Source organism: Pongo abelii, chromosome 17 (assembly GCF_028885655.2).
Source record: "Pongo abelii isolate AG06213 chromosome 17, NHGRI_mPonAbe1-v2.0_pri, whole genome shotgun sequence".
Lineage (NCBI taxonomy): Eukaryota > Metazoa > Chordata > Mammalia > Primates > Hominidae > Pongo > Pongo abelii.
In genome coordinates, this window is record NC_072002.2 from 72,125,486 (window position 1) to 72,138,936 (window position 13,451).

Below are 13,451 nucleotides of genomic sequence, written 5' to 3' on the forward strand. Positions count from 1 at the left end.
TCATCTGCAGTGAGAGGGTTAGCAAAGCCAGGGTAAAAGTGAAATTACACAGGGAGAGAGTATAAGGTGAAACAGAAACGAGAGCCTGGGGTAGTTTTTGAGCAATGCTATTCAGTGCCTACATGGAGACTTCAGCGAGAAGTGTTTCTGTGGAGTAATGGGGGTAGAAGCCAGGAGAGGTAAGATATGAAGGCAGGGTAAAGAACTAGAAACAGCAAATATGTGCAAGCCTTTTTTTTTTTTTTTTTTTTTTTAACTTCAAGTTCCGGGATACATGTGCAGAACATGCAGGTTTGTTACATAGGTATATGTGTGCCATGGTGGTTTGCTGCACCTATTGACCCATCCTGTAAGATCCCTCCCCTTGTCCCCCACCCCCCAACAGGCTCTGGTGTGTTGTTCCCCTCCCTGTGTCCATGTATTATTGTTCAGCTCCCACTTATGAGTGAGAATATGCAGTGTTTGGTTTTCTGTTCCTGTGTTAGTTTGCTGAGGATGACCGCTTCCAGCTTCATCCATGTTCCTGCAAAGGAATGATCTCATTCCTTTTTATGGCTGCATAGTATTCCATGATAGTGTATATGTACCACATTTTCTTTATCCAGTCTATCATTGATGGGCATTTGGGTTGGTTCCATGACTTTGCAATTGTAAATAGTGCTGCAGTAAACATACGTGTGCGTGTGTCTCTATAGTAGAATGATTTATATCTTTTCAGGTACATACCCAGTAAGGCGATTGCTGGATCAAATGGTACTTCTGGTTCTAGATCCTTGAGGAATCCCCATACTGTCTTCCACAATGGTTGAACTAATTTACATTCCCACCAACAGTGTAAAAGCATTCCTATTTCTCCAAAGCCTCAGCGCCATTTCTTGGCTTTTTAGTAATCACCATTCTGACTGGCATGAGATTGTATTTAATTGTGGTTTCGATTTGCATTTCTCTAATGAACAGTAATGTTGAGCTTTTTTTCTTATGCTTGTTGGCTGCATGTCTTCGAGAAGTGTCTGTTCATATCCTTTGCCCACTTTTTGCTGGGGTTGCTTTTTATTGTAAATTTGTTTAAGTTCCCTGTAAATTCTGGATATTAGACCTTTGTCAGATGGGTAAATTGCAAAAAAATTTCTCCCATTCTGTAGGTTGTCTGTTCACTCTGATGATAGTTTCTTTTGCCGTGCAGAAGCTCTTTAGTTTAATTAAATTCCATTTGTCAGTTTTGGCTTTTGTTACCATTGCTTTTGGTGTTTTTGTTGTAGTCTTTGCCCATGCCTATGTCCTGAATGGTATTGCCTAGGTTTTCTTCTAGGGAAAAATATGGAACACTTCATGAATTTGCATGTCATCCTTGCACAGGGGCCATGCTAATCTTCTCTGTATCGTTCCAATTTTAGTATGTGTGCAGCCAAAGGCAGCAGAGCAAGGCAGCAGAGCAAGGGTGTCTACCAGCTGGGCATAGTGGTTCATGCCTGTAATCCCAGCACTTTTGGAGGCTGAGCTGGGAGGATCGCTTAAGTTCAGGAGTTCGAGACCAGCCTGGGCAACAAGGCAAAACCCTATATCAACAAAAAGTGAAAAAATTAGCCAGGTGTGGTGATGCACGCCTGTAGTCTCAGCTACTCAGGAGGCTGAGGTGGGAGGATGGCTTGAGCCTGGCAGTTGGAGGTTGCAGTGAGCCATGATCACACCACTGCACTCCAGCCTGAGCAACAGAGCCAGTCTCTGTCTCAAAAATAAAAGAAGAAGTTTGTCTACAAAGGGGAGGAAAGAACAAGAGTGGTAAATGAATGGGACCAGGATCTAGTAAGTTTTCTCTCCCATGTTTAGAATGATCCCATCATATAAATGCAAGCTTCTATAGATATGATTATAAACAGCATCTTCTTTAAATATGTACACTCCCCCACCCCACCCCCACATATGCACATGTGAACCCTGAAAGATCCAATCCTTCAAAATGGATCCTGGCTGGGCACAATGGTTCATGCCTGTAATCCCAGTGCTTTGGGAGACCAAGGCTGGAGGATCGATCACTTGAGACCAGGAGTTTGAGACCAGCCTGGGCAACATAGTGAGACCCCATCCCTATGAAAAATTTAAAAATTAGCTTGGCATGGTGGTGCATGTTTGTAGTCCCAGCTGCTCAGGAGGGTGAGGCAGTAGGATTGCTTGAGACCAGGATTTCAAAGCTGCTGTGAACTATGCACTACTGTACCTGGGTGACAGAGTGAGACACTATCTCTAAAAAATTAATAATAATTATAATAAAAAGATGAATTCTGAGTGGTTAACTGCACTTAAATTCAAAATAGAGCAAGCTCTATTCCATACCATGAGTTCCCAGAAAACTGCTTACACCATCTGAACTAACCAGTAGGTTGTAGTTCAGTGACCTACAACAACCAATCACAACTCAGCATTAACCAGTCAGAACTAAGCAAGTCTACATCCTTCATTTGCATAAGCAAATCAGAGTGGGAACCCAAGTAGGAACTTTCTCTATAAAAGACAAATTCTCCCTTTGTTTTCTGGACTGCACTTTGAGTTTTTGCTGAGGGCTGCATCTACCTATTTTGCAAACTGTTCACTGGAATCTATGAAGTATTTCAGTACTTGGTCTTTCTAGTAGAAAAATTCTCTGGTTGAAGAAGCAAAATCCAAAGTTACTGCTTTAGCATCACCATCTAGCCCAGCTATTGTGGTTGGTGGGCCAGTCACACAATGACACTTGAAACGCCTCTCTGGAGAAGCACAGGGCCTCCTTCCACAGGGAATGGTGGACCCAATCCCCCGATGCAAGCACTCCCAGGACTTATATGGTCCTTGTCCCATGAAATCTCAGAGGGCTAATTCCACCAGGCTCCGAAGCCCTGTGCTTTTTGTCTCATATAAAAAGACCCCATAGTACTTCCTGTGTATTTTTAAGCAGTAGTTTGCACCATCTATTTTTAAGTCCGACAGACAGGTAAGGGGGAAGTGTGACTTGCCACTAACAATGGCAGAATTGGGCCTGGACCCCACACGCCCAAAGGCAGCACCAAGGTCCTTCCGCAAAACAGACGGGCTGCTTCATTTCTCTCTCTTGGTGACAACAGCTTCATTCTTGACTAACAGCAAACATTAACTCAAAAAGCTCTGATAGGTTATTTGTCCATACCACAGCCACACCCATTATATTACAAATGAGGAAAACCGAGGTGCAGAGAGGATCAACGACTTGGCTAAGTGCACAGAGCTAGATGTAAAACCAAGAACTGGCTGGGCGCGGTAGCTCACACCTGTAATCCCAGCACTTTGAGAGGCCAAGGCGGGCGGATCATGAGGTCAGAAGTTCGAGACCAGCCTGATCAAAATGGTGAAACCCCGTCTCTACCAAAAATACAAAATTTAGCCAGGCATGGTGGCGTGCACCTATAATCCCAGCTACTCAGGACATTGAGGCAGGAGAATCACTTGAACCCAGGAGGCGGAGGTTGCAGTGAACCAAGATCGTGCCACTGCACTCCAGCCTGGGTGACACAGCAAGACTCCATCAAAAAAAAAAAAAAGAAAAAAAAAAAGACCTCCCACCCTCAGACCAGCATATTTTTGTCTGCAACAAGCACCAGTATGCATGCATAACAGACAGGCCTGGTGTATCCCAGTGGCTCAGCAGAAAGGAGTGAAGACCCACTTTCTTAAAAACCTCAGAGCCCTCCAGAGACATGACATTATCCAACATACTCCCTCTGGAAAAGCCCTGAGTTTCCTGAGCTATAAATATTGAGTCTTGTGAGGTTTCCTCTCAGAGCTAAGGTACAGCTAATGAAGTTTCACATCTGTGCTGAGTTTGACCTAAAAAAAGAGTTTAAACTTTCAGGCCCATCAAAATGAGGAGCTTTTTCTTACCCCAATCTCAGTGAGCCAACAAGCCCTTTCCAGAAAGAAATTCCCACAAATGGAGACTGTTGAGGCATCAGTGGTTACTTCTGATCACCACAGAAACCCCCAAACTACTACATCCCTGGCTTCCACAGGGGCAGGGCTGCCTCACCCTCCTACTCCATCTTCTCCAAAGATGAGATGCTGCTGAGTCCACCAGCTTTTAACCACTCAGCACTCAAAGTCTACTCCCCTCACGTTCAACCCAACTTCCTTCATAGTCTTCACTACTGCCAAGACCCAGTTTTTGGCAGCCTAGAAGATTTCAATGGCTTACATTTTTCCTCTTATCCCAACTTCTCAATGGCCTATAGCCCTCTGTTCTCTGCCATGATCCCAGGGAGTTCCATTTGAACATCTTGAAACCCCTCCTCAGTTTCTGTGGCAGGTGCTCTGCAGGCTAAACTCCCGGCCTCTCCCAGCACCTCACTCTCCACAGCCACTTTCACTTCTAAGATCTTTGTCTAAAGCTTTCAAGGAAATTAAAGGGCAAGCTAGTTACACAAAGTAATGTGACTTATGCCCTTTAGGCCCATTGCCTCTCCTGCTTTGCTGCTCATTCTCCCTAAATCTTTGCAACCTGATCAACCTGATTGTCTGTCACCATCACATTAACCGAAACTGTATTCTTTAAGGTTAAATCTCAAGTGCTTTGTCTAACCACCCTGCTCTCATTTCTGAATAGCATTTGACACAGTTGACAACTCCCCCACCAACACTTGCCCTCCCATGCATTCACACAGGTGCACACACAGGCACACAGACTTCCTTAAAATTATCTCCCTGGTTTTTGTAGCTTTCTCTGCAACCTTTCTGCCACCTCTCTCTCTCCAGTCTGATGATTTTCAAACCTTTCCCCTCAGAGGTTCTCCATCTCGACATATCTAAAACCAAACTCATGGTCTTTCTTTAAGACCTACCATCCTGGGTCTTGAGTGTCATTACCATCTTCCAGCCCCACCAGACTGGATACCAAGGAGTCATCTTTGTCTCCTTCCTATTCTCAACCCTCACATTTAATTAGTCCACAAGTCCTGCCAATTCTTCCTTCAAAACGTCCCCTATACTTATACCATCATCTTCATTATCACTCTGTTCTCTCTCCTTTCTAATTCATGTGGCCCATCTCTGCTAGGTTAACCCCCTTAACACATTCGTTGAGTCTCATCAGTGGTGACTCCTATTTCCCATATGAAACTAAAGTTCTTGCTCTACACTTAAAATGCCCGAACATGCTGGTCCTATCCTGCTCAATCACCCTGATTTCCCATTACTCTAAAGCATGAATTCTTTGCTGCAGTCAAACTCTACTTGTTACATTTCTCCCTTCATGCTGATGAACATGATTTGCACTGCCACCACCACCAGGTTGCTGGTCCTTCTCTCTGCATGGAAAGCACCCTGCTCCATTCCACTTTGCCTCATCTTATTCCTGCAGGGCCCAGTTCAACCCTCACTTCCTCCCTCAGGGCAGTTGGTGACACCTGGACACCCCAATCTTGTCTCTAATTCTTTTTTGCTTTCTCTGCTGATGCTTCTTATATTAGTACATAGTGCTAATTATTTTATGATGGGTGTAACTATTCAATTCAACATATGTTGAAGATTTATTTTGACCAAGTCACCAAGCTAGGAAATACAAAGGTGGGGAGGGAATATAAAAATATTATTATTATTGTTGTTATTATTATTATTATTATTATTATTATTATTGAGATGGAGTCTCGCTCTGTCACCCGGCTGGAGTGCAGTGGCACACTCTCGGCTCAGTGCAACCTCCGCCTCCCAGGTTCAAGCAATTCTCCTGCCTCAGCCTCCCGAGTAGCTGGGACTACAGGCGTGGGCCACCACGTCCAGCTAATTTTTGTATTTTTAGTAGAGACAGGGTTTCACCCTGTTGGCCAGGATGGTTTCAATCTCTTGACCTCATGATCCCCCAGCCTTGGCCTCCCAAAGTGTTGGGATTACAGGCGTGAGCCACCGTGCCTGGCCAAAAATTATTTTTAATGGTCTGTACCAGTGACAGGCTTGAGGGTAGGAAGAAGGATTCTGATTTTCTCATAATCCCCCTCAGCCATCCCTCCCATTCTTTAACATGAACAATTGATGTTTCTTCAATTTTAGGTAAAAGCTATGGAGCCAATACAGGTGCAGCATTCCCTTCTACCCATTGGCAATTCTGGAACCTCCCTTGTTCTGTTAATAGACCAAAAAGAAAAAGTTGTTATTATGTTGAGTATTTACTGACCACAATGTAATACAGTTAGAAATCCACAACAAATAGATAACCACAAAAGACATCTGAAACCAGATTTTCAAATAACTCCCAAGTTTGATAAGAAATACAAGAAAATTACGAACTGTTTACAACTCAAGAACACTACATGACAAAACTTATGGGATGCAGCCAAAGTGGTACTTAGAAGCCAATGAATAGCAGTAAACAAGTTTATTAGCACAAAAGATTGAAGGTAAATGAACTTAACTTTCAAATCAGGAAGTACAAAAACAACAACAACAACAACAAAATGATCCAAGGAAAGTAGACGAAAGGAAATAAAAATAATTTTAAAAGAAACTATAAATTAATCAACAAAAACAATGCTTGTCCTTTGACAAGACGAATCTTTGGTAAATTTCACTAAGAAAGAGAGAAAGTATACAAACACGTTGAGCCTGAGAAAAGCAGGAAGCTAAATTTCAGCCTGAATTTCAGTTACAAAGCAGGGAACTGTGCAGTTTCAGGCAAGTTTCTTAACATCTCAACACAGACCCACCATCTGCAAAATGCAGGTAACAAAAAAACAATTCCTACCCCAAAAGTTGTTGTCACAATTAGATGAGATAGCATATGCAAAGGACGTAGCACAATGTCTGGCTCGCAGAAACAGACAATAAATAGTGCTATCATAATGGCATTTTAATGTCATAAACCTAAATGAATAGAGTAGTAGGTCTTAGTCCTGGGTTTGCATCAGGATTACCTGTGATGATTTTTAAAATTCATGTTGAGTGATTATTTTTATTATTGGGAAAGTCTAATTTTCTCATCACAGGAATAATTTTTTCATTCACCAAACTCTATTGTCAACACAACTGTGTTCCATAGACACACCCAAACTTGGAGATTTCTGATTCTGTAATCTTTTTCCCCAGGCATTTCTTTTCTGATTTCTTCCCATGCAAGCTTCAAGGATGGGAAAGTCTGACACTGGAAAATTTTCCAACTTTTTCTTTTTCATTTCTTATTCCTTATGAACAATACTCTATATTCAATGGTTAGATTGGGCACTAAAATATATCACTCAAAAAAAAGGTGTTTTAGTTTGGGTTTCCTTAGAAGCAATCCCTCAGACAAGAGTCTTTGAACATGCAGTTTATTTGGGAAGTGTTCTCAAGAAGCATAGTAGGCTAGTGGGAAATTAAGCAAAGTAAGCAAAGGAGGCCAATGAAGTTATGAATGCCCAGGTTGCCACTGTGGGAAATTGAGGCTCAATGCCTTTGAGGGCCTCTGGGACAGCGAGTAGGACACACCTCAGAATTGTCCTACTCAGGGAATGAGGAAGCTTAACCACCAACTTTCATTTGGCTTGGGTTGAGGGGGACTCTTGAGCAATTCACTCCAGTGGCAGGGAAAGCCCTCAAGCAGAATCATGTTTGCTTGCAGGAGGAAGCCATTGTCCTTTAGGAGACTCAAGGGGCTATGGGCATCTGCTACAGAAGCCAACCAATATCAACCCAATGCTCATGCCTAGGGTAGTTTGTGCCCACATTGAGGGGTGAGAAACATACTTTGGAAATTCTTTCATGCTTCCCTTCTATGCCAGATTACCTTTTATTTAACCATCCTAGTCTTTAAGAAGCTCTTCACAAAAATGAAAAGATTTGTGTTTTTTAATAAAAGGACTTGGAATTTAATATAAGTGATCTACAGGGTGCTTCATGACATACATGCTGCTAATTTCTCCCTTACCTTTTGTGTTGCCCTGTTTCAAAATTATTGCTTCTTTAAAAAAAAAAAGCAATAATCACAGAGTTATCTGTGTGACTGGATGGTGCATGTGATCAGGATACCATAGAAGGGCATGATATGGGGAGGTTCCAGCACATTCAGCAATTAATACATCATGCTCAGAGATCTTCAAGAGTATTTGCAACCTTTTTAAAATTAATCTTCACAAAACTTGTAACAGCAAAAATAGCACTCACATATTTTGTGCTTTCAGGATTCTCTCAGAAGTCTCTCATCACTCTTAATTCATTTTTTCATAGCTTCTGCTATAATTTATTTTATTTTACTTCATTTCAGTTTTGAGAGGTTAATCTCACTCTCTCACCTAGGCTGGAGTACAGTGCTGCAACCTCGGCTCACCACAACCTCCGCCTCAGGTTCAAGCGATTCTCCCACCTCAGCCTCCTGAGTAGCTGAGATTACAGGCATGCACCACCACACTCAGCTAATTTTTGTATTTTTAGTAGAGACAGGATTTCACCATATTGGCCAGGCTGGTCTCAAACTCCTGATCTCAGGTGATCCACCTGCCTTGGCCTCCCAAACTACTAGGATTGCAGGTGTGAGCCACTGCGCCTGGCCTTCTGCTATAATTTAAATGTGTGCCCTCCAAAATTCAGGAGTTGCCAATGTGATAGTATTAAGAGGTAGGGCCTATAAACGATGATTAGGTCATGAGGACTCCCTGGTAAATAACCTTAAGGCCTTTATAAAAGAGGCTTCAGTCAGCCTTCAGTTTCTCTTGCCCTCCTGTCATGTGAGGATACAGGAAAAAGGTCCTCACCAGATGCTGGTGCCTTGATCTTGGGCTTCCCAGCCTCCAGAACTGTAAGAAATGAACTTCTGTTTTTTTATAAACTAGCCAGCCTTGGGGATTCTGTTACAGCAGCACAAGCAGACTAAGATAGCTTCCTTACAAGACCAAGAATGTAGATGTCCCCATTTTCATATTAAAACACCGAGGCATAGAGAGGTAAAATAAATTGCAAGAGGTAGCAAAAGGTCTATTTATTATCATCCTTACTTCATAGGACTGTTGTTTCCTCTGCTGAAGAACTGGCTTTGGCTGAATTCTCTCACCAGCTTTTGGCAAGGTCAGATCTGAGCATGATGGCCCATCCCAGTAGAAGCAAAGCCATAGCTTGTTGTGGGGACAGAGGTAAGTTCTGAGCTTCATCAGTGAGCCTTGGGACATGTGATGTGCCTTGGAGTAAACTGGACTCGCTTGATAAATAAAGATATAAAAACTTCTATTTCTCAATGAAAGTTTTACTTCACTTCAAGGACCTAGACAGTCTCAGTTGCTTAAACCACATCCAGAAGGCCCCATGGGAAGTGTCTTCACAGTCAGGTTAAAAGCTTTCTGCTGCACAGTGAGACAACATCCAGCAAAGGGAATGAACATGCTCAACTTTAAGCAACAATATGGATGAATCTCACCACCGTATTGTTGTGCAAAAGAAGCCAGACTCCAAAGTAGACATGCTGCTTGCTTCCATGTGTATAACACTCAAAAAACAGGAAAAACCAAAAATTCTGTTAAAAGTCAGCATAATCATTATTCTTATACAGAGTCGTCAATGACAGAAAGTGGGTATTTGGAGACTTTTAGGGAAATGGTGGTATTTTGTTTCTTGATCTGGATGTTGGTTTCACATACCTACAGAAAGCGAACAAATCGAAGTGTTCAATTTGTGAAAATGTATAAATCTGTACACTAATGATTTGCTCACTTTCTGTATGTATGGTATATACTTCTTAAGTAGACTAAATTTTCAGAAAAATTGAGTGGAAAGTACAGAGTTCTCACTCTGCCCCCTGCCCCTAACACGCAGTACACCCTGCCCCTACACACGCAGGGGACAGAGTGAGAACTCTGTACATGCAGTACTACACATGCAGTACTACACACACAGTACTACACACGCAGGGGGCAGAGTGAGAACTCTGTACACGCAGTACTACACACGCAGGGGGCAGAGTGAGAATTCTGTACATGCAGTACTACACACGCAGTATTACACACGCAGTACACAGGCAGAACTCGGTACACATGCCCCTGCATAGGCAGTATACCCTGTGCCACACATGCACAGCCTTTCCCATTATCAACATCCCCACCAGCGTGATGAATTTTTTACAATTCATGAGTCTGCATTGACACATCATTATCACCCAAAGTCCATAGTTTACATTAGGATTCACACTTGGTGCTATACATTCTATATGTATATAGACATCTCTCCTCCATTATAGCATCATACAGAGTCATTTCACGGCTCTAAAAATCCTCTGTGCTCCATTGATTCATCCCTTCCTTCCCCCTAGCCCCCAACAACTACTAAATCTTTTACTGCCTCCATAGTTTTTCATTTTTCAAAATGTAATATAGTTGGAATCATAAAATATGTAGCCTTTTCAGATTGGCTTCTTTCACTTAGTCATATGCATTTAAGTTTTCTCTATGTCTTATCATGGCTTGATAGCTCATTTCTTTTTAGTGCTGAATAATATTCCATTGTCCATATGTACCACCGTTTATTTATCCATTCACAGACTGTAGGACATCTTGGTTGCTTTCATGTTTTGGCAATTATGAATAAAGTTTCTGTAAACATGCACGTGAAGGTTTTTGTGTGAACATAAGTTGTCAACTCACTTGAGTAAGTACTGAGGAATACAGTTGCTGCATCATATAATAAGAGTATGTTTAGTTTTTTAAAAAATTGCCAAACCATCTTTCACAATGGCTGTACTACTTTCCGTTTCCATCAGCAATGAATGAGGGTTGTATATTTTAATTAAAACTTTTTTTAAAAAAGTTGAGGTAGGGAGGAGCCAAGATGGCCGAATAGGAACAGCTCCGGTCTACAGCTCCCAGCGCGAGCGACGCAGAAGACGGATGATTTCTGCGTTTCTATCTGAGGTACCGTGTTCATCTCACTAGGGAGTGCCAGACAGTGGGTGCAGGTCAGTGGGTGAGTTCACCGTGCGCCAGCTGAAGCAGGGGCGAGGCATTGCCTCACTCGGGAAGCACAAGGGGTCAGGGAGTTCCCTTTCCAGGGGTGACAGAGGGCACCTGGAAAATCGGGCCACTCCCACCCGAATACTGTGCTTTTCCAACAGGCTTAGGAAACGGTGCCCCAGGAGAGTATAGCCCGCACCTGGCTCAGAGGGTCCTACGCCCACGGAGTCTTGCTGATTGCTAGCACAGCAGTCTGAGATCAAACAGCAAGTCAGCAGCGAGGCTGGGGGAGGGGCGCCCGCCATTGCCCAGGCTCGCTTAGGTAAACAAAGCAGCCTGGAAGCTTGAACTGGGTGGAGCCCACCACAGCTCAAGGAGGCCTGCCTGCCTCTGTAGGCTCCACCTCTGGGGGCAGGGCACAGACAAAAAGACAGCAGTAACCTCTGCAGACTTAAATGTCCCTGTCTGACAGCTTTGAGGAGAGCAGTGGTTCTCCCAGCACGCAGCTGGAGATCTGAGAACGGGCTGACTGCCTCCTCAAGTGGGTCCCTGACCCCTGACCCCCGAGCAGCCTAACTGGGAGGCACCCCCCAGCAGGGGCAGACTGACACCTCACACGGCCGGCCAGGTACTCCAACAGACCTGCAGCTGAGGGTCCTGTCTGTTAGAAGGAAAACTAACAGAAAGGACATCCACACCAAAAACCCAACTGTACATCACCATCACCAAAGACCAAAAGTAGATAAAACCACAAAGATGGGGAAAAAACAGAGCAGAAAAACTGGAAACTCTAAAAAGCAGAGTACCTCTCCTCCTCCAAAGGAATGCAGTTCCTCACCAGCAATGGAACAAAGCTGGACGGAGAATGACTTCGACGAGCTGAGAGAAGGAGGCTTCAGACGATCAAATTACTCCGAGCTACGGGAGGATATTCAAACCAAAGGCAAAGAAGTTGAAAACTTTGAAAAAAATTTAGAAGAATGTATAACTAGAATAACCAATACAGAGAAGTGCTTAAAGGAGCTGATGGAGCTGAAAACCAAAGCTCGAGAACCACGTGAAGAATGCAGAAGCCTCAGGAGCCAATGCGATCAAATGGAAGAAAGGGTATCAGCCCTGGAAGACGAAATGAATGAAATGAAGCGAGAAGGGAAGTTTAGAGAAAAAAGAATAAAAAGAAACGAGCAAAGCCTCCAAGAAATGTGGGACTATGTGAAAAGACCAAATCTACGTCTGATTGGTGTACCTGAAAGTGACGGGGAGAATGGAAACAAGTTGGAAAACACTCTGCAGGGTATTATCCAGGAGAACTTCCCCAATCTAGCAAGGCAGGCCAACATTCAGATTCAGGAAATACAGAGAACGCCATAAAGATACTCCTCGAGAAGAGCAACTCCAAGACACATAATTGTCAGATTCACCAAAGTTGAAATGAAGGAAAAAATGTTAAGGGCAGCCAGAGAGAAAGGTCGGGTTACCATCAAAGGGAAGCCCATCAGACTAACAGCGGATCTCTCAGCAGAAACCCTACAAGCCAGAAGAGAGTGGGGGCCAATATTCAACATTCTTAAAGAAAAGAATTTTCAACCCAGAATTTCATATCCCGCCAAACTAAGCTTCATAAGTGGAGAAATAAAATACTTTACAGACAAGCAAATGCTGAGAGATTTTGTCACCACCAGGCCTGCCCTAAAAGAGCTCCTGAAGGAAGCGCTAAACATGGAAAGGCACAACCAGTACCAGCCACTGCAAAATCATACCGAAATGTAAAGACCATCGAGACTAGGAAGAGACTGCATCAACTAACGAGCAAAATAACCAGCTAACATCATAATGACAGGATCAAATTCACACATAACAATATTAACATTAAATGTAAATGGACTAAATGCTCCAATTAAAAGACACAGACTGGCAAATTGGATAAAGACTCAAGACCCATCAGTGTGCTGTATTCAGGAAACCCATCTCACGTGCAGAGACACACATAGGCTCAAAATAAAAGGATGGAGGAAGATCTACCAAGCAAATGGAAAACAAAAAAAAGGCAGGGGTTGCAATCCTAGTCTCTGATAAAACGGACTTTAAACCTACAAAGATCAAAAGAGACAAAGAAGGCCATTACATAATGGTAAAGGGATTAATTCAACAATAAGAGCTAACTATCCTAAATATATATGCACCCAATACAGGAGCACCCAGATTCATAAAGCAAGTCCTGAGTGACCTACAAAGAGACTTAGACTCCCACACATTAATAATGGGAGACTTTAACACCCCACTGTCAACATTAGACAAATCAATGAGACAGAAAGTCAACAAGGATACCCAGGAATTGAACTCAGCTCTGCACCAAGCGGACCTAATAGACATCTACAGAACTCTCCACCCCAAATCAACAGAATATACATTTTTTTCAGCACCACACCACACCTATTCCAAAATTGACCATATACTTGGAAGTAAAGCTCTCCTCAATAAATGTAAAAGAACAGAAATTATAACAAACTATCTCTCAGATCACAGTGCAATCAAGCTAGAACTCAGGATTAA

At 42.9% G+C, this 13,451-nt stretch overlaps 1 non-coding gene across 1 annotated transcript; it reads right to left on the reverse strand.

Annotated features, from left to right (window-relative positions):
- Positions 1 to 1,311: 1,311 nt before the first annotated feature.
- Positions 1,312 to 1,415, reverse strand: LOC112130031 (U6 spliceosomal RNA). The gene has a single exon (XR_002912343.1). It is a non-coding gene; the product is annotated as a U6 spliceosomal RNA (small nuclear RNA).
- Between the last annotated feature and the right edge of the window lie 12,036 nt (positions 1,416 to 13,451).